Raw genomic sequence first — 10,700 nt, 5'->3', positions numbered from 1 at the left:
TTTTTTTCTTCCAATTACTTATTGTAAAGAAAACGTAATAACTTTTAAACTAAGCGGTATATCCTAATAAAATAAAAACAGTAATAATGCTAAATAACAGGCGATACAAAAAAAAATACATAAAATACACAAAAAAGGCCAAAAAATAATAAAAAATTATACTTTTTGAAAAATATATGCTTAAAAATTCGTGTTTTTTTGGTTATTTGATAAATTTCTCCAAAAAATGCCCCTATAACAGGTGGTTTTTATTACTTTGTATTATTCTCTATCGTATTATCTTTGTAAAACCAAAAATCGCATGTCTCTATCCCTATCACAACATTTGCTATGATCGTTTGAACAAAGGCCTGCCACAACATTATTCTCCGCTACAGGTAGAGACAATTTTAATTTTAACTAAAATGCTTATTTTACTTCGAAATCTTTTGTTTTTATTTGAAATCTAACTTGTCTTTATCAAAATTACAAATCTAGAGCCATTTTCAGTTTCGTTGTTAACGAAGCGTTGAATGGCGCGCCCGGAGAGGCTTAGTTCAAACGATCATTGCAAACGTTGTGATAGGGATAGAGACATGCGATTTTTGGTTTTACGAAGGTAATACGATAGAGAATAATACAAAGTAATAAAAATCACCAGTTATAGGGGCATTTTTTGGAGAAATTTAACAAATAACCAAAAAAACACGAATTTTTAAGCAGATTTTTTTCAAAAATTATCATTTTTTATTATTTGTTGGCCTTTTTTTGTGTATTTTATGTATATTTTTAGTATTGCCTGTTATTTAGCATTATTACTGTTTTTATTTTATCAGGATATACCGCTTAGTTTAAAAGTTATTACGTTTTCTTTACAATAAGTAATTGGAAGAAAAAAAATTCTATAAAAAATTAAAAAAAAATCTCAAAAAATTTTTGACCTCTTTTTTGTCGATAAAAATAGGTCTAGTTTCATCTATTTTCATATGTACACTTTAACGTGACTCACACTGTATAAATGTCGATATAACTCTCAATTTATAAACAAAATTCCGATATCAAGGAGATTATACTCACACTCGACAATCGATAGCCAATTAAATTTCCACTTTGGGAGTTTGTCATCTCCATGTAGAAGAAAATTAGGTCGAGCGGGTTCTTTTGTTTGAATAGATCAAACTGGAGATAGGTTCGAAAATTGATTCAACGGATTTTCAAGTTGGATTTTTTAACAATTAATTGTGCCAAACATAAAACATTCAGTTTTTGTAAAAAAAAAAACATACGGGTCGAATTGAGAACCTCCTCCTTTTTTAGAAGTCGGTTGAAAATATTTACCATCACCATATTGTTTTAATTTTTTTTATCCACTACGAGAGAGCTCTTGGCTTGTATCTGTTAGTTATTAGTTGTTTTATAGAGTGTCTATCGTTTGTATTTCAAATACCATTATATTTTAACTAAATTGCAGCAAGAAATGTGTAATGGTTGGTTACCATTAGGAAATGTTTGTAGCGCTTTGTGAGAAGAGTTAGATGAATATAAGATAGTTAGCGGATATTAATTTCTAAAATTACAGATAACATTATTTTTTGTAAATTATGTAAATAAACATTGATTGGTGTTACTCAAAGAATAGTAGGTACCTACAAAATATTAATTTATCAATGTTCTTCAGGCAAACTTTCAGTCGCCATCTGTTATTTTCCCCCAGAACTAACATACAAGATTCTATATCGCTGCTTATTTACAGCTAAGCGTTTGAATACCACGAGTTTCCCGCCGCTGTCCATAGAGGACGTTGAAAGCTAGCCATACCACAGAATAATAATAAGTATGGCCATACCTACTACAAGCTTACTACCAAATAACTAATCACGATATTAATGTTTTATTTAAAAATGTATAAACCTATAAAACAATTAATTTAAATTGACGATAAACAAGACCAAAAGAAAATCTGTCGTTTAGAGATTTTTCAGAAGCCACGGGCCAACTATAAATACGCACTAGAACACTAAGTACCTAAAAAAATTATAAATAATGCCATCTAACACAATTCAACAATACCTACATCACAACTTAAATAAAATAAGTATACCTAAGTATAATTCTGTAAATACGAGTAGCTTAGGAAAATTCGTACACATCATTTTTCTCGTTCCTCTATAAACAAGAATGCCTCTCAATAATGGAAACCGCGAATAAAGCAACCTCTCAAAGAGGCGATCCCTCACGTTTCAGAGTAGGCTGTGATCTTTTGATCCACGAGTACATTTCTTATTTGTTTTGTTTTTAACGGATCATATATTTTCTCTCTGCTTCACGATACTTGAGTCGAGTGTTTCAAAATAATAACGATAATTGGTAGGTATTGAAAAACGATTAATAATTATTCTCGTTTCCAAACGAACCGTTTTTGGGGTTCTGTAGGAATGTGAAATAATTATTTGTCTTGTCAGGATGCTATTTGTACCTACTAATTGTATTTTTTTATCTGAACTTAGTCACTATACTGAATGATATTGAGTTTTCCTTTAAAACATACTTTTGTGGTTGTAGACTAAGATGTTTTTATGATATGTCATTGGTTGTAGAGCGTAACATCCGCGGCAGGCGTTTTGGTCATTTCTATTAGAATCTTTCTAGTTCTAGTACCCAAGGCGCCGACCACTAAGTGGAAGTGAAAACTCCCCAGGTTTTAGTAGGTTCAAACCGTACTTAACCTGCCACCCCCGAGGGCAGGCATGGATAGGCCACTTTCCTGCACCACTCATGCCTTTACAAAATGCGTACAGTCTAGGAGTGAGTGACTTTCCCCCGGAACAGACTTGACCTTCACTGGTTAGTTTTTATTGGCGGTCAAGCTGTAGATCCTAATATCTACACAGGCGTAGCAGCGCTGCAGCGGTGGGAAAGAGATGTGGGAATAGTCCCGTAGTCTTAACTACCAGTCTGCGTTAGGCTCTATCTTACGGCCTTAATGATTTAGGCAGCGCAGCCTAAATAGACTCTAGACTGGATTTCTCTACCCATAGTCTAAGTAAACATACTATGGTATTAAAGGACATTTGTAAATAAATAAAAGCGGTACACCTTTGGTATGAACATGGTCATAATTCTTTTACACCTGTATTCATAAACGATGCTTGCTTAAGTGAAGCATCAAATCAAATGCACAGCGTTGAATAGCGCTTTGCAATTGGTTCGTGTGTGACCCTGTGCGTCCACGCGCACTGTGAGACCTCAAAGTAATGTTTGTAATACTTTATAAGTATCGTAATACGCTTATTTTTCAGCCCTGCCCTTATTTTTCATTTGCTGGACATGGATCTTACGAGCATCTCCTGTTTTTTCATCAGATAACCTATAAGATCTAAGATAGAGCAGGGATGTTCTGCTCTATGTTTGTTAATTTATAGGGAACCATGTTATTAAACTTTATTCCCACTGTTCAGACACTACAGTTAAGTATGCGGTCGTTATTTAGGCCTAGCTGGTCTCAAACATAAATTGACCTAATTATTTGCGGTCACAGAAGAGGGACTTTTTTACATAGCTCAGGTAAAAAAAGATAACTGTAATGATACGATGGTTTTGTGAACGGAACAAAAAAAGGCACACTTTATTTGGTTCTTGGTAATAAAAGTTAAATAAACGAAAGTCGATCAATTTTGTTCTCATCGGAAACTTTCCTACAAATATATTGAACCTATAAATACCTACCTTTTTATAGCTTTACTATAAAACAGTGATCTAAAAAAGTGTATTAACTACATTCAAAAGGTTTCATCATTGTAAAGAAATTTCAAACCCTTTGAAACTCAAAAATAATTCAAACCATACCGCTTATTTTAATTATTTAACCTTTTCTTTTAAATTTGAAACCTTACTCACAATGTTTCGTCCCTCGTTCTGCAATAGAATAATGTTCTATCAAAGAGCCTGTCATTTGTCCTGAGGCTATATTTAAATACGATATTCAAGTCTTAACAAATCCGATTAAATTTTAAACAAAGCGTTAATAAATTTAATTTAAGCTGCTAGTGTTATTCCATTAGCAATTCATTCGTCATTTAATTTCGCTAATTGACACTATAATTAATTAATTGAGTATAATACCTAGGGTTTTAGTGGTTGGGAATAAAAACGTTTGTGGTAATATTACACGCCCTTTTACTGTTCAATAAATATCGTAAACGTTTTACACTAATCCTAAACCAAGCAAATTTTTTTCCATGGGTATAAGTACCAGATAATGGTGATAGATATGACATCACACCCATGTTTATATCGAATCTGTAACTTATTATGTTATGGGATATTATGGAACTTTAGTAAACTAAATTTTCAAACTTTTGATCTAAGAGTTAATACTAACATAGTTAATGTAAAGTTGCAGATACAGACTTCAATCCTTTATAATTTCAAATATCCGAACTATAGACAAACTGATTCAATATTATGATGTACGAGTATTAAAGACATTGAAAATTAAAGTACACCCGACCTTTGGGTGTCGTCAAATATTTCTGTGCCAAAGACACGGGCGTCTACGTTATCCGCGGAAATGTCGCCCGCCCGAAATAGATGTCGCGTCGACAGCGCGCGTGACGTCACCGCGCGTCAGATGTTTGCGCCGGAGTGGCAGCGTGGAACAATTATACAATACTCTACGCTGAACCATTTAAATTGTCGCGTTCAGAACATTAGCTACACTTTCTCGAATTAGCTTAAGCCGGGCTTTGAACGACATGGTAAAATCTTATCATGGCCGATTTCAGACGCCAAACATAAATTATGAGATTAATGTCTAAAATTGATAAAATGCCTCAAAAAGATTTTATCGTGGAGCTTAATCTGACTTTACTTGTTACAGACTAACAGGTTTGTCAAATCGGTTGATGGAGATCAAGTCTGGTTTCACACGCATTTTCTTCATAAATGGGCGTGGCAAAAATTTAAGTAGGTACCTACCTATATCTACATATATTTCATAGTGAATTTATTTGATTTTATTTGATGGTGACTGAATTCATACGCAAGCAATAAATTAAAATGCTAGGGATTGTGTGGAAGAAACTCGTTCACTGAAACCTGAAAACCACTCAACCAATTAAACTAAGAGGTAGGCTTCGGCTAGGGAGCGTGATTAGATAGGGTTAAACCACAGGGTTAAATGGATAGTTAAGGCTAGGCATAAGTACCATCGAGTACAAAAACTTGGAGAATTGATGTAGAATAGGAAAGAAACCATTTGCCCAGATGTGAGCTGATTACAATAATAATAATGAAGGTATTCAGCGTCAAATTGCATTCTATGCTCTAATACCCGCGTGCAGGAATATCTAAATGGGGTCACACTCAATGCGTTTCCTTCTCCAGTATTGTGATCGATTCGATTTAAGATGAGAAATATGTTTATTTTTGGCTTTTTAACGTAATCAGCCAATAAGAAAAATATTACATAATAATAAAACTAAGCTATTTCTCCTTGACAAAGATCAAAATTTTGAATAAAATACAACTTCGGTTTTTATAAGCGAAGCAGTCAAGATTTACGGAAACAGTAGGTAAACCTATACATTGAGAAATGAAAAGCAAAGAAAAATAAAACGAAGAGAAATACGGGTACTGTTCCTATTATTTTTTACTGTTTTAACGTGTTTTCTATATCAACGATCTTCTCGTTGAAAAAACACGTAGGTATGTGTCACTTTAGAATGACCTATATTTTAATATTAGTTTGTTGTAGGTAATTATTTTCAGCACGCAACGGTCTTTAACATAAAAAATAAATTGTTCTGTAACAATTAACTACCGAGAATCAGTCTAATTGGTGTGTTCTGTTGATAAAATGTCTAGTACAATTACTAGGCGATTATTGATTGACTCAACTGGGTTAATGAGCGAAACATATTGGCGACAGAACAAAAATACGGCGGCCTTTCAAAATTGCAGAGCGTTTGCATGTTGGGCGGCGGTGCATAGGGCTGCCGCTTGGCACGCCACGAACTTTGGCGCTCAGTCCGCCCTGAGACCGCGCGCTCGCCGCCCGCCGCGACTCCGCGCCGCCCTACGCGCCCATCGCAAATGGACTACGATCGACACTACGAAAATTATCATCACCTATCTTTATTTCACGCGAACAAAAACAACCCAATATCGAACGACCGTGCGAGCTTCAAAAATGACTTAACTTTTTCCCACTTTTAAAAACTTTATTTAGATACCCCCTTTTCAAAATCACCACTCACACACCATGCGTCATCGAGGAAAGTCACACCGAAACCAATTTATACACAAAAAACGACTGAAACTTTCTGATTGCAACCTTTAAAAAGTTTACATACGATTTATAATAATATTTACACTGTTTTACAAATGGTTTTGGACATTATTTTATCCTTCAGACCCTTAGAAGTTTAAGTGTGACCAAAGACAATTAAATAATAATAAAGTTTAAATAGAGTAGAACTTTTAAAGTGTGTTTTAGCTCAAGTGTTATAAAGACAACAATAAGTGTGTTAATAACTAGTTTATAGTATCACATTAATATAGTAAAGTACTTAGTGAGTGTTTAGTGTTTTTGTGTATTCGTAATCCGTAGTCATCAAATTCTGAGTTGGTAAGTTTATTTTGTATATTTTTATTTTAAAATATTAAGACATTCGTGTATATTAAGATTCTTAATATGAAATTATGGGCAATACCACATATTTTATAAAATGAGTTCGAAGAACTTTCGTCAAAAGAATCTGAAGGACATAATAATATGCTCTCATCTCTGCAATAACTCGCAAACTTGGGCGGAAATCAAAATTTTACAATTGTATCTCAAAATAAAATGTCTTCGAGTGCCAGTGCTCCACTTTTATTTCTTTAAGAATGGGGACATTTTATATTTACCGCTTTAAAATGTTACAGTACATTTTTTACTGCTTCATCTCACATTTCGTCCAGTAAAGTCTAAATGCACTATTTTTATGACTCGAACTCTTCTTAGCTGTAAGCTTTTTATAGCAGTTTGTTTATTTAAAGTTGATACAAACAAAACGTTATAATAAGAAATAAAAGTCAAAATTTTAGGCTGTTATTGACTATTTGGTCAAAACTTTTAAATTCAACTCGATGTTATAAGACAGTCTCGTTGAAAATAGTTAGTACTGTTAACTGCTCTTAGCAATCTATAAACTATAGCTACGAAACTTGTGCCAAGTCCAATGACATCGCTAGGTATTTATAAAACGAATTTACAATGCCAAACGCCTTCCGTGAAGGTAACACTAGCGTTATTTAATACATCCCTACTGTAAATGAATAGTTGGTTATCATAATACTAGAATTATGTGTCATAATATAGTATTATAATATTACAAGTTCCTGGTTCTATCATAAATTTGTTCTGTAAGTAGCTTAGATGTCCACCTTCAAAACTTTTAAAACTTTACTAGGAATAAAATGCAAATAATAATAAACAATTGATAGGAAAACATAGCACAGTTTTACAGTAGGTAAATTGGAAAATTATACTAAATAGTAGACGCCATTTATTTATTTATTTATGACAACAAACAAGACACAAGTACAAGCAGAGGGGTTTGCATACATATTTTTTCTTAGGACTAGGTGCTATCTTAATTACAGGCTGCCACGGCATGCAAGAGTGGACTTTTGACATAGTATAATAATTTATGAAACATTAGAAGCTTATTATAATTCTTTCATTATTACGCTACAAAATTGTAGGAAAAATTTATTAAAACAACCAATCAAACCACTTTGTTACTTCATATTCACTTTTGCAGTAGTTCAATGTAACTCACATACAAAATAATTCGATCCTCGTTATCAGATAAAACATGTTACGCACTGTTTATTAATAAACTGCCCAATTTATCAAATACATCCTACACAACCCCTGGGTTTTATGAAAATGTTCAAAAACATGAGTTATTATGCACCGATAATAAACTGTCTAATTTATCAAATACATCCTACAATAACTGGTTTTTTATGGAAATGGTCAAAAACATGTTCTACTGTCTAATTTATCAAATTCATCCTAAAACATCTAGTTTTTTTATGGAAATGTTTAAAACATGTTCTAATGCACCATAATAAACTGTTTAATTTATCCAATACATCCTACCCGACACTTGCTTTTAATGGAAAGGTTCAAAAATATGTTCTGATGTACATACCTTAATAACTGTCTAATATCTAATATATATATTATATCCTACACAACTCCTGGTTTTTATAGAGAAATATTCAAAAACATGTTCTAATGCAGGTGTATTAAGGTTAATAAAATGTGTAATTTATTAAATACACCCTAGATAACACCTGGTTTTTGCGGAAATGTTCAAAAACATATTATACACCTTGATAAACTGTCTAATTTATCAAATATTTCCTACAACACCTAGTTTTCGTGGAAATGTTAAAAAACATGTTCTGATTAACCTTAATAAACTGTCTAATTCATCAAATACATCCTGCACAACACCTGTTTTTTATGGAAATGTTCAAAAACATGTTATTATGCACCGTAAATCAGGTATACTCAGATGGCCAAGTTAATATTAATGAGCCTCAATTTCCTTGGGGAAACACTCGTGTTCCTGAAAAAAGAGGAAAATGTCCCTGCTTATGACAGCCCGAGAAGGTATTAAACGTTCGAGACTTTATGTTAGGTGTGCGAATTTTGCATTAATCCGGGTTCCGAGTAAAATTTGCCTAAAAGATGTTTAGTTTATGTCCCACCCACTTTTGCCCAGCTTTCGTAATGTGTTCAAAGAAAAGCATGACTTTGTTGCAACTTGGGAGTTGGGAGTGAATAAGCCTATTAAATTTATTTTTAAAGGATGAGTATTTCCTCTGTTGGATTTCTAGATGGATTTAACAAGGATTTGTAGTCATACTTGCTGTGCTCCGCGGTGTTACCCGCGGTAAAAAGTAGCCTATGTGGTAAAATCGCTCCAGCCGTTTAGAGCTGAAGAAGTAACAAACATACATACTCACAAACTTTCGCCTTTATAATATTAGTGTGATATGATTTGTAATTTTAACAACTTAGGACCCATCAACATTTTACTTGATAAGAATTTTTTTTAAGCCATCTATGAATGTGAAAAGACAACATAAGTAATAACAACATAACGAGAACATAAAATACCTGCTCGTATTTTAAAGTGAAATTCGTGGATGCGAGCAAACATATTAAAATACATACATTCCCATTACATTTGGATACCTGTGAAGCCACAATAAACAACAAAAACTAAAAAGCAATTAAGTAATGGACATAACGACTGCCCAAAACAACTCACAACAACTTTTATATCTGCACCGCGTTATGGAAAAGGTACTCGTACAAATCAATACGTCTGATCTAAAGTCGGAGCCACTCTGCAAATGTGGAGTCAAAAGTGGGTTTGATTTATGTGCGACGGCTATTTCAGGAATAGGTACCGGATCACAATATGTGACCCGAATAGGCTAAACCAATTTAATCTGCTTCGGATTTAAAACGTTTTAGGATACAGATTTTAAAAGTAAATTGAAATAGAAACACTCTAGGCACATGGCATAGATTCTAGATGTTATCAAACACAGATAGTTTCAGACATTTTGTATGCACATTGCACATGTCACTGTAATTTTCCTAATTCTAAAGACTATCATGAGGTTATTTAAATACATTATTAAAATAATAACAATAACAATGTCTTGATAATGCTTTGTGAAATAAAATAAAACAAGACACACAATTTGAAAAACATTTATTATCACTCCATAACATAAAATTGAAACGCATAATGTTTTTCAGTTTAGTAAATTATTTATTCTGCATCACCAGTGCCTCTACCATGAGTTTACCTACCGAGCATCTCGCTATCGAGGGCGTAAAAAAATGTATGGCAAATTGTACAGCGCCTCTAGTGGTTAGTAGCTGAACCACAGCAAAACTAAAAACACTACCATGAGTTCATCTCAAATCGTTAGGTAAAAAACCTATCTAAATGAATTCGATAGCGACTAAAGTTTTTATTAAGTTTCATACAAATAACTTACCATGAGTTGCAATTTTCAAAGATGTCATCGAAAAATACCTTAGCTGTCACAGTAACGTAACTCACTGGCTTATTGACGTGTGAAAAGCAAAATAAAATTGTGGTTTTAGGTCATTTTAGGTGTTTTCTTTATTAAATTATGTCGGAAAGAAGTTTATTACGATGGAACATGTTATCAGCATGTGGGCAGACCTCCCACTAGGTGGACCGACGATCTGGTGAAGGTCGCGGGAAGAACCTAGATGCGGGCACATTGTGGAGATCCTTGGGGAAGGGAGAGGATGCTGCGTTTCCCAGAGATATGCGAGGGAATTGTGTCGTGCGAAGATGTCTAGCTGTGCTGTGAAAATGTGTGCGGGTTTCCACCAAAGCTGTGCGAGGAAAATGTATCGTACGAGGATGTGTAGCAGAGATTTGAAAATGCTCATTAGTGTTGTACAGCCTGAGCCTTTTCTACCAGAGATGTGCTGACCGAGGCGAGGTAAATGAAGCGATTCTATTGGTTCTTTACAAACACATCCTTCGCTACGCATCCTCGCACATCTCTGGTGGAAACGCAGCCTTACGAGATCATGATAGAAAGCTAATCCGACAATGAATATGTATTTTCATAAGTTGAAATTTACTTTTGTTTTTAATCAG

The 10,700-nt window shown here is 33.7% G+C and overlaps 1 protein-coding gene across 1 annotated transcript in view; it reads left to right on the top strand.

The window, feature by feature from the left end:
- The first annotated feature begins 5,961 nt into the window (after positions 1–5,961).
- LOC114351599 (zyxin-like) overlaps positions 5,962–10,700 on the top strand; it is a 129,951-nt gene continuing 125,212 nt past the window's right edge. The window contains exon 1 of the mRNA XM_028302874.1: positions 5,962–6,607. The gene's annotated coding sequence lies outside the window, so the exon portion shown is untranslated. The remainder of the gene's footprint in view (positions 6,608–10,700) is intronic.

This window comes from Ostrinia furnacalis, unplaced genomic scaffold, assembly GCF_004193835.3.
Source record: "Ostrinia furnacalis isolate ACB-3 unplaced genomic scaffold, ASM419383v2 OfSCF1166, whole genome shotgun sequence".
In the NCBI taxonomy this organism is placed as follows: domain Eukaryota; kingdom Metazoa; phylum Arthropoda; class Insecta; order Lepidoptera; family Crambidae; genus Ostrinia; species Ostrinia furnacalis.
Note: the sequence above shows the minus strand (reverse complement) of the source record. Positions and strands in the feature narration are given on the sequence as shown.